The 17,679-nt window shown below is 36.2% G+C and overlaps 1 protein-coding gene across 10 annotated transcripts in view; it reads left to right on the forward strand.

Moving 5' to 3' along the window:
* Window positions 1–17,679, forward strand: part of LOC128217592 (proline-rich transmembrane protein 4-like) — a 33,592-nt gene that overhangs the window by 8,080 nt on the left and 7,833 nt on the right. Inside the window, exon 1 of one of the 10 annotated variants that reach the window (XM_052924836.1) lies at window positions 5,398–5,492. The exons of 2 other annotated variants lie outside the window; for them this stretch is intronic. The gene's annotated coding sequence lies outside the window, so the exon portion shown is untranslated. 7 more of the 10 variants (XM_052924832.1, XM_052924826.1, XM_052924828.1 and 4 more) reach the window with 7 other exon arrangements.

Below are 17,679 nucleotides of genomic sequence, written 5' to 3' on the forward strand. Positions count from 1 at the left end.
CTGGTGAAAAAGAATTTGTTGATTAGTGTCCGAGATATCTTTACTGCAGGCAATCTTTATGGCAAGAAATATCTTTATGGCAAAACTGGTCGGTAATGATGTTGGAAATAAAAGAAACGGTCTCTAGAAAGTTAAAAGAAGGTTCGAAGTAAAAAGGTCGTTAACAACATTTAATTACAAACCACATGCTGAAAGATAACACTTAAATGTGTTGAACCGTCATAATAGATATTTCAATTTTGTGGGTATATAATCAACGTTTCAGAAAAGTATCTAATTTCATACATAATCAGCCTTAACAGACAACGTCAGACAAACAGCCTTAACAGATAACCTCAGACAAACAGCCTTAACAGACAACCTCATACAAACATACTTAAACAGACAACATCAGACAAACAGTTTTAAGCAGACGACCTCAATCAAATAATTTTAAGCAGACGACATCAGACAATAAGTCTTAATAGACGGCATCGGACAAATTAGCCTTCAGCAGACAACCTCAGACTAACAGTCTTAAGCAGATAACCTCAGAGTAACAGCCTTAACAGACAACCTCTGATAAACAGCCTTAACAGACGAACTCAGACAAACAGCCTTTAGCAGACAAACGACGTCAGACAAACAGCCTTAACAGACAAACCCAGACAAACAGCCTTAACAGACGACCTCAGACAAACAGCCTTAACAGATATCCTTAGACAAACAGCCTTAACAGATAACCTCAGACAAACAGTCTTAAGCAGACAACCACAGACAAACAGACTTAAGCAGACAATCCTAGACAAACCGCCTTAACAGACAGTCTCAGACAAACACCCTTAAGCAGGCGACCTCAATCAACCAGCTTTAAGCTGACGACCAAAAGACAAAAAGTCTTAACAGACGACCTCAGACAAAAAGCCTTAAGCAGACGACATCGGACAAAAAGCCTAAACAAAGGACCTCATACAAACAACATTAACAGACAACCTTTAATAGACAAGCAATATTCGGCATACAACCTCAAACAAACATCCTCAGCAGACAACCTCAGTCAAACAGTCCTAAGCAGACGGCATGAGACAAAAACGCTTAACAGACGGCCTCAATCAATCAGTCCTAAGCAGACGGCATGAGACAAAAACGCTTAACAGACGACATCAGACAAACAGCCTTAAGCAGACGGCATCAGACAAAAACGCTTTAAAGAATACCTTAGACAAACTGCCTTAAGCAGACAAAATCAGACAAACAGCCTTAACAGACGACTTCAGACAATCAGCCTTAAACAGACAAACTCAGACAAACAGCCTTAAACAGACGACATCAGACAAACAGACTTAACAGACAACCTCAGACAAATAGCCTTAAACAGACAACCTCAGACATTCATCATTTACAGACAATCTCAGACAAACAGCCTTAACAGACAACCTCAGACAAACATACTTAAACAGACAACCTCAGACAAACATACGTAAACAGACAACATCAGACAAACAGATTTAAACAGACAACATCAGACAAACATACTTAAACAGACAAACTCAGACAAACATACTGAAACAGACAACCTCAGACAATTATTCGTAAACAGACAACCTCAGACAAATATACGTAAACAGACAACCTCAGACAAATATACTTAAACAGACAACCTCAGACAAACATACGTAAACAGACAACCTCAGACAAATAGCATTAACAGACAAACTCAGACAAACATACTTAAACAGACAACCTCAGACAAACAGTCTTAACAGACAACCTCAGACAAACATACGTAAACAGACAACCTCAGACAAACAGTCTTAACAGACAACCTCAGACAAACATACGTAAACAGACAACCTCAGACAAATAGCCTTAACAGACAAACTCAGACAAACATACTTAAACAGACAACCTCAGACAAACATACTTAAACAGACAACCTCGAACAAACAGTCTTAACAGATAACCTCAGACTAACAGTCTTAACTGACAACCTCAGACAAACATACTTAACAGGCAACCTCAGACAAACAGTCTTAACAGACAACCCCAGACAAACATACTTAAACAAACAACCTCAGACAAACAGTTTTAACAGATAACCTCAGACAAACATACTTAAACAGACAAACAGTCTTAAACAGAAAACCTCAGACAAACAGTCTTAACAGGCAGCCTCAGACAAACAGTCTTAACAGACAGCCTCAGACAAACAGTCTTTACAGACAACCTCAGACAAACATACGTAAACAGACAACCTCAGACAAATATACTTAAACAGACAACCTCAGACAAACAGTCTTTACAGACAACCTCAGACAAACATACGTAAACAGACAACCTCAGACAAACAGTCTTAACAGACAACCTCAGACAAACATACGTAAACAGACAACCTCATACAAACACTTTTACAGACAACTTCATACAAACATACGTAAACGGACAACCGCAGACAAACAGTCTTAACAGACAGCCTCAGACAAACAGTCTTAACAGACAACCTCAGACAAACAGTCTTTACAGACAACCTCAGACAAACAGTCTTAACAGACAACCACAGACAAACAGACTTAACAGACAACCTCAGACAAACAGTCTTAACAGACACCTCAGACACACAGCCTTAACAGACAACCTCAGACAAACAGTCTTAACAGACAACCTCAGACAAACAGTCTTAACAGACAACCTCAGACAATCAGCCTTAACAGACAACCCCAGACAAATAGCCTTAACAGACAACCTTAGACAAACAGTCTTAACAGACAACCCCAGACAATCAGTCTTAACAGACAACCCCAAACAAATATTCTTAACAGACAAACTTAGACAATCAGCCTTAACAGACAACCACAGACAATCAGCCTTAACAGACAACCCCAGACACACAGCCTTAAGCAGACAAAAACAGACAAACAGCCTTAAGCAGACAACCTCAAACAAACAGTCTTAACAGATGACCTCAGATAAACATACTTAAACAGACAACCTCAGACAAACAGTCTTAACAGACAACCTCAGACAAACAGCCTTAACAGACAACCTCAGACAAACAGTCTTAACAGACAACCTCAGACAAACAGCCTTAACAGACAACCTCAGACAAACATACTTAACAGACAACATCAGACAAACATTACTTAAACAGACAACCTCAGACAAACATACGTAAACAGACAACCTCAGACAAACATACTTAAACAGACAAACATACTGAAACAGACAACCTCAGACAATTATTCGTAAACAGACAACCTCAGACAAACATTCGTAAACAGACAACCTCAGACAAACATACTTAACAGGCAACATCTGATACAAGCCGAAGAAAACATCTTAAACGAACAACTTTATCAAATTACCCCTAAGCACAAGCCTAAGACAAACAATATTCGACGAACATCTTTTTAACGGACAACACCAGACAAACATCCTTAAACAAGCACTGAGCTTACGATAAAAAAAAACAATCTCAGACAAACAACCTTAGACAAACAACCATAGACAAACAATCTCAGACAAACAACCTAAGACAAACAATCTCAAACAAACAACCTTAGTCAAACAATCTCAGACAAACAACCTCAGACAAACAATCTCAGACAAACAATCTCAGATAAACAACCTCAGACAAACAACCTTAGACAAACAATCTCAGACAAACAACCGCAGACAAACAACCTCAGACAAACAACCTTAGACAAACAATCTAAGACAAACAACCTCAGACAAACAACCTTAGAAAAAATATAGAGACAATTAACCACAGACAAACTATAAAAGAAAACAATGCAGTGCATGTAGCGTGGTTCTGGTGGGCCTCAAACCAATGCACTCTTATAGACAACAGCATTAAGCTTACGATCATCTTCTTGGCCTGATATTGACGTGACCAAAATGATGAGAGAGAAAAGTAGTTCGCAATTCGATCACCTCGGTCAGACCTTACCTAGATTCCAGCTGATAGAAAATGTAAATGTCAATTCCACTGATTGTTTCCTGATGAATTAAACAGGCGATCCTCCTGTTTTCATGACATCCGGAGCTTCTGGTCTGTGTCATGAGAGAAATCAAGTTTCTTTTTTACTCTTTGTCGGTGTACATGATTTTGTGATACAATCTGTGATGAAAAGGTCTCTGACCGAATCCTAGATCGTCCCAAAGTGTAACTGACATTTATTTTATTCAAGTGAAAATAGTGTTCATGCTTAAAAAGACCATCTTTGAAAAAATCAGAGACAGCGGGATGTTAGTCCTATCCCCGTACGTAACGATCTCTCCGAATATTGCGTAACAAGCAAGTGTGCGTAACGAAGGATGTTCGTAAGTTCTTCTATCCGCCTATTGAGTGCCTATTACTCCATAACACACCGCCCTCGACCCCCCCCCCCTCGACCCTCCCCCCTCCCCAACCCCTCAACCGAATACTGCCTACTGAAAAGGGTGCTTCAGCCACAAATAGTGTACATGTAAGACTTTTTCTATTTTACTTGCAAGTATATTCTAAAACAAAACAATTCCAACATATTAGCAGAGTTTGAAGTGCACTGGGTCACCGACCTCACGGTCGATAACTTTAAAACAAAACTTGCCAAGATATTCAAGGGCCCTAAAAATACATGTAGTGTTATAGCAGATGACGAGTTACGAAGTGTGCGATTTTGTTTTGTTTTTGTTCATATACGTTCACCGTTAACACATAAGGCCATGTATAAGGTCATACCAAATGGTTGCAGTGGTCAACCCTTAGTACGAAAACCTATCTAGATGTCCTAAAAAAGCACGAAAAAAAAAGAAAGAATACTAATTGAGTGACATCCTATGCTGAATATAGGCACCAGGGTCTCCTTAGCCCATTCCGGACCATTCTCAAGTGTTAGATGTATTTCCACTGCAAAAAAGAGTTCAAATAAAGCGTATATAAGTGTTTGGAACCACACAGAATGTATTATTTTCTGATACAAAATATGAAGCATGTTGTTAACACCTATAGTCGGAATTATAGTTAAAGGAAATCAAAAACATTCGGCAAGATCGTTTACCATACAAAATATGTCTTTTCTTCGATCGAGAATCCAAAAACCTATCCGTCCGCGGACGCTTAACATAGAAATAATTTGGTACGGCCGTAATTGACTCCGATTGACCCATAGCCATTGTTTATTAATAACACTTAAGTGCTGTAAAGCGGGCACTTGAATATATAGTAGTTTTATACTTGTGTTGTATATGTGTGTCTTGTTGAGAACTTACTTGAAGCTCTTAAGAGTCTTTGATTGAGCACGTGTGTGTACTTCAAACTAGTGCCTTACTAAACCACGACATGACATGTTACGTTCAAGTGATACTCGTATTTAAAGTCAATACAAACAACATGTATAACAAACATACATTTTGAGTGATAAACCTTTAACGACTTACGAGATTATGTATTTATGGAAAATATTCATTACTGATAACGAGATTGTAACCGTGTGTTTAATAACTGGACAGGCACAAATATTAAATGAATGGTGAGTCCTAAAAGATTTACAGTGATCAACCATCGTCCAATAAGGTAGAAATACCGTGTTTTCTACACATTTCTTTCAAATTAAACACAGTATCCTTTATAAGAACAATTATTTTGATAATTATTCATCCTTTTCGGTACATTAAAACAATTTGGTAAGGTAAGTGTTCAAAGATAGCTTCAACTGTGGTATTGCTCAGTAAATTATTCGGGAGTAAGAGTGCATCTTCAAGGGCAGCTAAGTGTAAACACTTCTATTAACTTCTATATAACACACATGTGACTCACTTGTTGGGCTCAAAACGGAACAGTAAGGCTCTATGAATTTAAAGACATGTAATTTTACGTTGAAGGCAGCCATGCGTAAATGCTTCAATAAACCATATTAAAAATAAATTAGTGGCACACTTGTTGTACTGTACATTGATATATTGTCGATCTCAGTACGCAAATGAAAACCTCCATTTCTTATCTTAATGTATGGGCTGAAAATTGCCGATTTCGAAATCTAGTGTGTTTTGTGTTTTATGATACGTCATACTTCCTAAATTTCCGTCGCATATGTCTCTGTTTTGTTATAAGTTTAAATGGGCTTTGCTGCCTGTAAATTAATTTCACATCTTTTTAATACAAACGGTGAAATCGGTATGATTTTAATTAAGTTTAAAGCCATTTTACCACATTGCCTCGTCTGCTTAAATGACACTTAAAATATGAAAGGCCTCGCCGCTTGAGTCCTCTCTACCAGCTCTTGACGCGCGGCAGGACTTTTAAAGGAACACAATCATATAGCAATCGTGGCATCTCGGCCATTTTCTTCATACGGACTTTTTTCTTAGAAATCTTAATTAATTTTGCAGTTATACTCTCTACCGGGAATCAATTTGAACCGACACGTTAAAACATTACACTTAATTAGTAGTCCTATTATTAATAACATTACAAACTACTTATACTAATGCACCGGCATAATTCAAAGGCTCGTGGTACGGAGGAGATGGCTGTGGTATTCGGTGATAGTCTTGTAAATTTGACCCCTAAAAGTAAGTCTATTTTGCATGTTTTCGAAATTCAGCCGGACTATATTGTTGGTCATTTATTTGAAAAAGTCAATAATTTTATTAACCGTTAATAAATAGTAAGACATAACCATTTCGGTGTATTTAAAGTAGTTATAAATTAAAGGGGCTGTACTCCGTATGATAAAATAGCGGGGGGAAAAGAAAATTGTCGAAAACTGACATAAACTTGGCATCGATGTGTACAATGCATTGAAACTTACTAACTAAAGTACCACATAGTTTACAATATATTTAAGTTTAGCAGTTATTTCGTATTTTTCCATTAAAACAGATTACTGGGTATGTCTACCAGGTAGAATTTATTCCTTATGCGTGGCTAGTCGATGTTATCACGTGAAATTACCGAGGTAGTTGTATAGCTTAATTATGTCACCAAATTAGAGTAAGCCGTCGTAGCTCAGTGAATTAACGCTAGTCTGCAATTTTGGCGACACCGTTTCGAACCCGGTCTCCGACACAATTTTTTTTTTACATTTTGGTACTTTTTACAAATATGATATCAAAGCGTAACACATTATATTAGATATTTGTCCTGAGATTCGTTAAAAAACTTTTTTGGTGCCAATCTGGTGTACAGTCCCTTCATGACTTAACCAAACTGAATCATGATTTCAATTGTTCAAAAGTCATTAAGACTTTTTTTAAAGTAGGCTGAGTTTCACGGAAATAATATAAATCGAAGAATTATGATATTCAACTCACTTTTGAATCATGGTAAATCTTCATCAAAGTTGACCAACCACGAACCCAATGAATCTGAGTTTTATCTCCGACCATATCAACCATGAGGTTGTCCCTTTAAAGGGGCACGCTATAGGTGGACACTCGAGGTGCACAGAAAAGTATTAAATTTAATGCATTATCATACCTAAGTTATTTAATTATAACTATCAAAATAAACAAAGCATATGATACGGATAAAATGATATTTTGGCGCCTTTTTAACTTAAGAATTTATGGCCACGTAGCTGTTAATTGTAAATCCCATTTATAAAGGCTATTCTGTTTATCTGTACACATATCATTTGCTTTTTGTCTTGTAGCGTGTCCCTTTAATATACAAAAAAGCCCAAAACTGTGTATGCGTAAAGTGGAGATGCATTTGGAATAGTTTCACACGGGTTAAATGAAGGGTTAAACTTTCAATACCCCACTCAATATGGGGTATACTGGATGTTCGGTTGTCCTGATAAATGAAAACACCCGTGACAGACTTTCTACGGATGGTTAGGATGATACGGTTGTCGGGATATATTCAGTGGGTTAAGCTATGTGAGCGTTCATCGTTCATAAAGTTATTCAGGAATAAAAACGGGTTGAGGTGAGTTTAAAATTGGTTGTCGATTTTCTTTGTCAAAGTTTAGAAGATCATTGTTGGATATTACGCAGTGTTATAATCAAGCAGTTTAAGGTCATAACATTTCGGATTTTTTTCTTACTGTGGCTGTTATGCTTAAAAGCTGATGCCCAGCCATATAAAGGAGTTTAACACACGTGGTATGTTAATTTCAATCATGTTTGTATAGTATACACATACTAGCGTAAAAAGATACTGTTCAGTAAACGATCATCTGTCAAAAGTAACTGTTGTTGTTGTTGTTGATGATGATGATGATGATGATGATGATGATGATGATGATGATGATGATGATGATGATGATGATGTGCCATAAGTTATCATAAACATCACTGACATGATTTCAAATAAAATGAGGGTATGGAAGCGTATATCGTATATACTGATGATGTGATCATGTAAATTTGTGGACATGTCGACACGAATTCCTTTGTGACGTGTTCTCAAAAGTATGTTGGCTTGTCCACTTATAATTGGGTACGCCGATTTTTTAGCCCCGAACCATTGGAGCTAACGTAATCGACTTAAAACAATTGGTGTCGACATAATCTTCTTTGTCGACAAAAGATCAATATATCCAATGTTGATAATTGAACACATCAACATAATTTAGAAGAAAAAATATGTTATGATATTCTTCGTTAATTCAGTCAACAAGAATTGTCGACAAAATAGGGGTAAACTCGTTATGTAGAAATGATCTTCAAATGGTGTGTTAAACTGGTGTTTAGACAAAGTTAAGTCGACAAGTAAATAAGTGAACATGTCGACATACAATTGACAAAATGTTGTATAATTATTATTATAATTATTGCGATATGTCGTGTAATAACTCGCAAGTCGATATAATGCAGGTCGACATGATATAATTGCATGATCACATCACTGTGTATACATTATTCGCTTCCATAGAAACCATACCAATGCATACATTGATGTCGCCAAGCACTGCCAAGTGTTTCAACGTAAACATTTTTAGCAGTGTTATTAAAGGCAAACAATCAAACATTAGAACCATTACAAAGACGCAATGAATTAAATATGATTCCTTTCAAGTTTGATTGTTTTAAATCGTAAGTAATACACGCATACATGTACTCTCAAAAGTAATATAGAAATCATGAATAGTTTATGTATATTTTCGAAAAAAAAACATTTGAAAGAAATCGGAAACAATATATCTGCAATTTCAAATGCATTTCAAAAGAAATCATGAATAATAAATGTAAACTCTCAAAATATCGATTACTTATACACCTTTAAAGATAGTGTCGCCCAAAGGCAGAGGAGCTGGGATGACACTTTACTAGTCTATAAATCTAGACCATTCTTAACGTCGCGTAACAAGCGTTTGTTAGCGCGTACATTCGTAGTTTCTCGTTATTTCTTACAGGTAGTGTTCGTCTTTTACTATTAAAACAAGGCGTACGAACTTTACGGTTACTTCTTTTGTGCATAAATTATGCACCGGCTACAGGTTTACGAGATCAGTTTCACTATGTGATGTTTGAATTAACATACGTAAAAAAAGTTTTAGGATGGATGTTAATTGATACGAGAAATTATTTATGAGTGGACCATAATATGATATTTTGTGATAAGAGTCGGTAGGCTTCGTGTTTGTACATGTATAGTATTTGGATATTAAACAGTTATACAAGTAAGTGCATTTTGAAACCGGATTGCCTTTTTCAGAATTTATATAGAACAACATTTTTGGACGATCGAAATTATTATTTGAAATGTGTAACATTATTTAAATATACACTGGCCTGCGTGTTATATGTACTATACCAACTATCTTTTATTTTCTTACAAACGATCATGAATACAGAGACACAAATATAAAGCATTTGGAAGAAATCTGTCATTGACACCATTTCTGCAGTGTGACTCGTATTAGTATTTGGAAGAAATCTATCAACATTTCTTGCTGTATTTATTTTCATTACCATATTAAAGTACTCTTATATTAAGACTTTCAAATATAATGTTTGAGGAAAACCGACTTAATTCTTGACCTGACCATCCTTTTCAGTATTTAGAACGTTCTCATATCAATGTACTCATATTTTTGTCCTTCTGTCTATCAAGCAAACACGAATAATGTAAATACATTACTTATTTTAACTAGATAATAATATTGTTGTTATTGTGTTGGCCAAGCGAACAAAAGGATGTAAGTTCAGTAGTTTTCACATTAATCAAAGTGACACTCGTCCATTCTAGCATACCATACAACATCCCGACCCTCGGGCCATACAGCGGTGTGTTTTCTAGGTTACAAGTAATTAACTTGTTTTCAAAAACGTTTATTGCCCTTTTATTACAATATGGCGTTTAAACATGTTTTTTATTGAATGTTATTTCGTTTTATGAGCATTTAAATACGACTTAATCTATATTAATTACTGGAAAGGCCAAATATACAAGTGACCTAGAAAATCAAGTTATGATCATATATATATATCTGAAATTAGTAAAAAAGACATGAAAATTGCGGAAATATAAGGGTGATGGAAACTTGTTAAAATGTGGACTCATGAGGAAATTCATATTGTTAAAAGGAAAACAAACCCCCAAACACTATATCCTCATTGATTTGTAAAGCATGATACGGCAAAATATGTTTTAGTCACGAAACTGGACTATTCCTATAGGACTTTGCACGTTGTGGTTCTATTGTTATGACATCTGCATTGTATAAATGCATTGTTCTTTTAAACTTAAAGTGTTGGCAGATTATATGAATGTGCAACATACATGTACAATGATGCTCATTTAATGATTCATAAATAAACATCAATCGAATACCAGCGGTCATTTTATGGCTTTAGTGAGGGTTAACCACGGTAATGAGTCAGCCCACAAACTCGCCAGCTTGGTTTAGAATGAAGTCCATTTGGGGAGAAATTAATGACGCTCTTTCTTCTTCTTCTTGCTCGGCGTTCTTGGAGGAAATTGTTTCCTAAATTATGTGCTCATGTATCGATTAATATCTTCATTCATTGTACAAAATGATCATTCCATGTATTCAAAGTGTTTGCTAATTTTCGTTCTTGATTCGATAAATCGGAGATTTAAAGGGACATTCTTTGTTTTGGTGAGAAAAACTTCCCGGATATTATCATACGACGTATCTTCTATTGAAGACGATTACTTTTTTCCGAGAAGCAAAAGTTTTATATTTGAATGTGAATTCATTAATTTTATATTCATGGCGATTTAGTGACAAAACGTTCGGCAATTTCCGGAACTGTCCGCATATCAGTATAAAGCTTTAAACTTTGAACCTTTATTAAAATAGCAAAATCGCCGAGGTGCTCGGAATCCGGAAAATACCGAGTTGTAACGATTAGTTCCGAAATGTCATTTTTCATGCCACTGCGTGACACGGCTGTATTTTAATAGCCGAACACGATATGTTAATTGAAACTAAGTATTTTATCAGGCACATCTTAAGACGTTCTAATTAATGCATTATGTTCTTTGTTTTGTCAACTGATATTGGTTACAGATTTTGCAAGTGTAAGCACATGTGAACCGCACTGATTTGGCGATAATTTGTACACGGTTAACTTTAAGGTAGCAATTTGGTGAATAAAATTAAACGCTTTGTACGGTAGATTAAGTTCGATACTGTTAGTATAATTTGACCCTATTTTATATCAAAACTAGCAGTTTGATCAGTGAATGTCACATTGGTTGAAATATTTTACATCAACTGTATCATAAAATGTGGACAGCCTGACTGTCTAATAAGCATGCGTATATTTACGAGTCTTTGTTGAACTATTTCTTATAAAGCAATTGTTGTCATACAAGATCTTATAAACTTCCCTCCAGAGAAATCACACGTGTGAGCTATAACGCATATAGGGGGTGACAATGGTGTATTATATGGGGGCAGGGGTTAAGACATATGGGGGGAGGGGTAAGACATGGGAGGAAGGGGTAAGCCTTGTGACATGGGGGGAGGAGGTAAGACATGGGGGAGGGAGGGTAAGTCATGGGGGAGAGGGGCTAAGACATGGGGAGTGGGTTTGATATAAAGGGGGTGGGGTAAGACATGTCCATTCCGTATATAGCTCATGCTGGTCTCAATCCGATTTATACTGAAATTCTTCAGTAAAGGAAACATTTCTCTGTTACCTATCATTACCGAATTGCTTTCCTTGAGGAAAAAAAATCTTAAGTACAAGGAGGATATATGTTTGCTCCGTGCACAGGAACCACAACTCTGTTACCAACTGTTCCCTAATTGTCTGGTATTTGAGCAGATATTAACTTTCCAATACAATCTGAACATTTTTAGTTGGAAATGTTAGATAACAAAGTCATATTGAATGTTGAACAAGATATATAACTCTGGCACCTTTTTATATTTCATCACCTCCCATTATAGAATGAATTACGATATTTTGTTTAATGGCAATTAAAACTTGTTCAGAATGCAATGGTGAATATATTTCTTTATATAATTAATCACATAATAACTATGGATATAATTATATATAAGCATTAAACGTTCAACAAATTTATTTGACATACACTTTCACCTACGGTCGTAACAGCCTTATCCCTTTTACATACCGATAAATAGTACATTGTATATGATTTCTGTATTTAGGAAGGGCAATGGTGCTCGAGTGTTCTGTGTTTTGTAAACTTATATAATTTCTAAAACAATAGAATGGTTTCACACCATAATCAAGATAACAATATTATTTGACAGCAGATGTTCTCAGAAATTAATTTAGTCTAGCAAAAGAGGGAAAACATAAATTTATTTTTGAAAGCAATTAATTATGAATTAATTCTTACTGAAACTTGTTGCATAAAACATGCATAATTGTATCTGCCCAAACTCTCAGACAGTGCTTTAACTGTTGTAGTTCCTATTACGTCCAGAAACGCAGAAAGATAGATTTATAAAAAAATAAATATAATATTTCGCGTTATACGAGGTACAAAGGATTCTATGTTTTAACAGAAATAAATGCACTTTCATATTAATAAAATAAGATGAAATATAGCGCGTGTACACATAATTCATTGTAATTCTCGTTAAACATCAATATAAAACATTTGAAAAACACAAGACCATTTTCTTCTCTCATAAATTGCGGATACACCCAGATTTATCCAGATTGCAATCTCCGAACAAGAAACAAACTCCACATTTAGCCCCACATCAATATTAACCTCTTAGAGTAGCGATTGAGATGTTTTGGTAATTTGTAATTGGAACTGGCGTAAAGTTAATTACTTCAGTAACCTGTGCTTCCCCTGGGTTACAAATCGACACCTGGTGCTTTCGAATTCTTGATTTCCAGTAGACCTTGTAAACGTTTCTGTAAGTTATCTTACTCACATTGTTTACGATCTGGAATCTTAACTTGAAACGCAAACCATGCGAAAGCATGATATGGTGGTAAATTCTGAACAACACAACATAGAACAACACAAAGCTGCACAACACAAATCAACTTAAAAACCATCATGCAACACATTACACCATAGTAAGCACCACATAGTATACCATCATGTAACACATTACACCATAGTAAGCACCACATAGTATACCATCATGCAGCACATTACACCATAGTAAGCACCACATAGTATACCATCATGCAACACATTACACCATAGTAAGCACCACATAGTATACCATCATGCAGCACATTACACCATAGTAAGCACCACACAGTATACCATCATGTAACACATTACACCATAATAAAGCACCACACAGTATACCATCATGTAACACATTACACCATAGTAAAGCACCACACAGTATACCATCATGTAACACATTACACCGTAGTAAAGCACCACGCAGTATACCATCATGTAACACATTACACCATAGTAAAGCACCACACAGTATACCATCATGCAGCACATTACACCATAGTAAAACACCACACAGTATACCATCATGCAGCACATTACACCATAGTAAAGCACCACGCAGTATACCATCATGTAACACATTACACCATAGTAAAGCACCACACAGTATACCATCATGCAGCACATTACACCATAGTAAAGCACCACACAGTATACCATCATGCAACACATTACACCATAGTAAAGCACCACGCAGTATACCATCATGTAACACATTACACCATAGTAAAGCACCACACAGTATACCATCATGTAACACATTACACCATAGTAAAGCACCACACAGTATACCATCATGTAACACATTACACCGTAGTAAAGCACCACACAGTATACCATCATGCAACACATTACACCGTAGTAAAGCACCACACAGTATACCATCATGCAGCACATTACACCATAGTAAAGCACCACACAGTATACCATCATGTAACACATTACACCGTAGTAAAGCACCACGCAGTATACCATCATGTAACACATTACACCATAGTAAAGCACCACACAGTATACCATCATGCAGCACATTACACCATAGTAAAGCACCACACAGTATACCATCATGCAGCACATTACACCATAGTAAAGCACCACACAGTATACCATGCAACACATTACACCGTAGTAAAGCACCACACAGTATACCATCATGTAACTCATTACACCGTAGTAAAGCACCACGCAGTATACAATCATGCAACACATTACACCGTAGTAAAGCACCACGCAGTATACCATCATGCAACACATTACACCATAGTAAAGCACCACACAGTATACCATCATGCAACACATTACACCGTAGTAAAGCACCACGCAGTATACAATCATGTAACACATTACACCGTAGTAAAGCACCACGCAGTATACCATCATGCAACACATTACACCGTAGTAAAGCACCACGCAGTATACAATCATGTAACACAGCTCACTATAGCAAAATACCACACAGAATACCACCATGCACCGAAGTATAACATTGCGAAGCACCACAGCATATCAGTATGCAACACACTACAACATTACAAAGCACCACGACATACCATCATGTAACAGAGAACAACATTACAAAGCACCACACAGTATATACCGTGTTGACACTCAGAACATTAAAGCACAGCACAACACAAAACACCATATATTGCGTCCCTTTAATACTTTCAAATTCAGTCTGACAGATAGACGCTTTGATGCTTAAACAGACTATTCAGTTTTTATAAAAATCTTGATTTTTGAAGTGGTATAAGTGTTCAAAGAAGTACATTGTGTAAATTAGTCATATCGTTTGTGTGCAGAGTGATTATGTGCAATTTAAGTGCGTCAACTTCACAATAGTTTTGAACGTTATTTGCATAATTTTTTTTTTCCTTGACCTGTTTGTGATCTGATGATGAATTTACATTTCTTAGCGTCACTTAAGGATTTTATTATCAATACAAAGACGTTGGGATAACAAGACTCCTTTTCGAGTTTAACAGTGTGGGTTGTATGGCGAACATTCAAATACCAAAGTTACGGATAGATTTTAGTTGTAAACGGATAATTTAGCAAATATTTTCTCTCACTTTTATAGACAATATTTATCAAAGGGATGTTTATATGGCTATAAGTATAATGGGTTTAATATTGGATATAAATTGACGCCAGAAGATTTACAGTTTAATTTGGAAATTCCTGCACTGTCTATTGTATTTACTTTGGGGTTTTATTTAAGATTTAATGGAAGAGCAGGGACGTTAGATTTCGTAAGTTTTCTTTCACAGTTTCGTTCAATTTGTGAACTACAATATAAAACTTTTGAGCGGATTTATCGATATATCGTATTTGATGAAGGTATTGTAACATTTTAGTTTAAAGGAGCGCGTTCACAGATTTTATGTTGGAAACATCTTACATTGACAGTTGTTGAAACTGAGTTATTTTACTCACTTTATGAACAATACCAAACAGCAACTCGTAGATACCCATTTTAACAGAATTACGTAATTATGTCTATTAAGTCCAAAATTATTCAGTTTTCAATAGCGTAACGAAAGCTTTTCGGCAAATAAATCTGGTTCTTTTACATTTTTTCGATAATTACTAACAATAGCACTAACTTGAACTTTTTTGGATTTTTTTTTATCATTGTTGCAAGCATTGTAGCATAATGGTTTCACTTTGATGGCTTCACGCTGTCAGTATTCAGTAGAGCCACCGCCAAACCGCCGGCCACTCAGGCCATCCTTGATAAACTGACCGGAACTACTGATACCTGGAAATATAACCACTCGCGGATGTGTGTACACTTGGGCTTTATGAACATTTACTGCGTGCGAATAAACACTCTTGATGTAATCTTATCTAATAACGAGGGCTATTGTCACCTTTGATAATGGACATATTATTACTGTTATCAAAGAGGTGTTTGGGATCAATATATTCGTAGATATTCAGCGATTTTGTTACTGATGTATCTCGTTACTTCTCTGTATTAAGTAGTATAGCTGTAATTGTGTCCCCCAGGTGGTGTGTAGATTGTGTGTTGCTAGTTGTGTACTTTGATTTCGTGTTTTGATGAACGATTGTGTTTTGCCTTATACGGCGACTGGATACTGAACTGGAATTGAGTATAAGTTAACGTGAACAATGGATTATAGAAAGGTATGTGTATGTCGAACTGTAGTTGGGTAAGGAATTGCAGTTTTGTTAGGTCAGTTAATATATTGCCGTGTGAGTGTTCTGGTGGTCGCGGGTTCGCACCCCACACCCTTTATCGTACACCGGAGTGATGATGCTAAGCGTACCACAGATGTATTTACTAGCATTGTCGAACCTCTGATAAATGAGAATGCCCACACCGGGCGAACTTTTCCTACCAAGTTTTCTCTACTGCTGTAATGAGTACAAAGCACAAAGCAAAAGTGCCTGGATCGTCATGGATGTTGATTTGGAGGGGTGGGGCGGGGGCTTGGCTTAGTCAATAGGGCGTCGTGCTAGTGCTCCGATGGTCGTTGGTTCAAATCCCACACTATTCCCGAGGTTTCAGTACATTAAAATCCCCGACCATTACATCGCGTCGGTAGTGTTTCGATAAGAAGGTCGTTTTATGGTACAATGTTTCTGTGTGCGGTTTTGAGGAAAAATAATCATAGTTTCAAAATGCGTCTGTTTGTAAACGTTTTAAATAAGTAGAGAAAATTGTTGTGGTTTTGACGCATAATGAAAAAGGAATGTACTTATTTCTTAACTGCTTCCTTGAACATGTGCATGTTATTTTTTAAAACATACTTGTCACGTATATTGTTAGAACTTGGTTTAAAGGGCAATTCTGTCCGTTGGTTTACAGACAAAAAGAAGATCTTGTAGATTACAATCTGATAATGATGTATCTAAAGACGTGTCAGTGATATCAATTCACAAGACTGTCTCTGGTTCTGTAAATGATGAAATTAAGCAATCTGTTGTTGTTGTTGTTGATGTTTTCGAAGAAAAGAAGTTAAGGTATGGTGATAGACTTTGTATCAGTGTTTTCGTCCTTGTTTTTGTCATGCAATGACCATGGGCTGATTGTTCAGAACTTTATTTAAGTTAGCAACGCTATGAAACTCTTCATTGTTGTTAACTTTCATCACGGACCTGGTTTATAGGTCCATGCTTTCATCTTTATCCTCTGGAACCAAATCGGATATATTTGTGAAATGCAGTACAATTTTCGAGACACCTGTTTCATCTCAACGTGTTTTATCTAAGTATTTGAGAACGTTTCAACAAAAGTCCCCTATCAAAGTTAACAATGATGATGTAAACAACGTTGTTAACTTAAGTTCTGAACAATCGGT

Source organism: Mya arenaria, chromosome 14 (genome assembly GCF_026914265.1).
Source record: "Mya arenaria isolate MELC-2E11 chromosome 14, ASM2691426v1".
NCBI classification, from domain to species: domain Eukaryota; kingdom Metazoa; phylum Mollusca; class Bivalvia; order Myida; family Myidae; genus Mya; species Mya arenaria.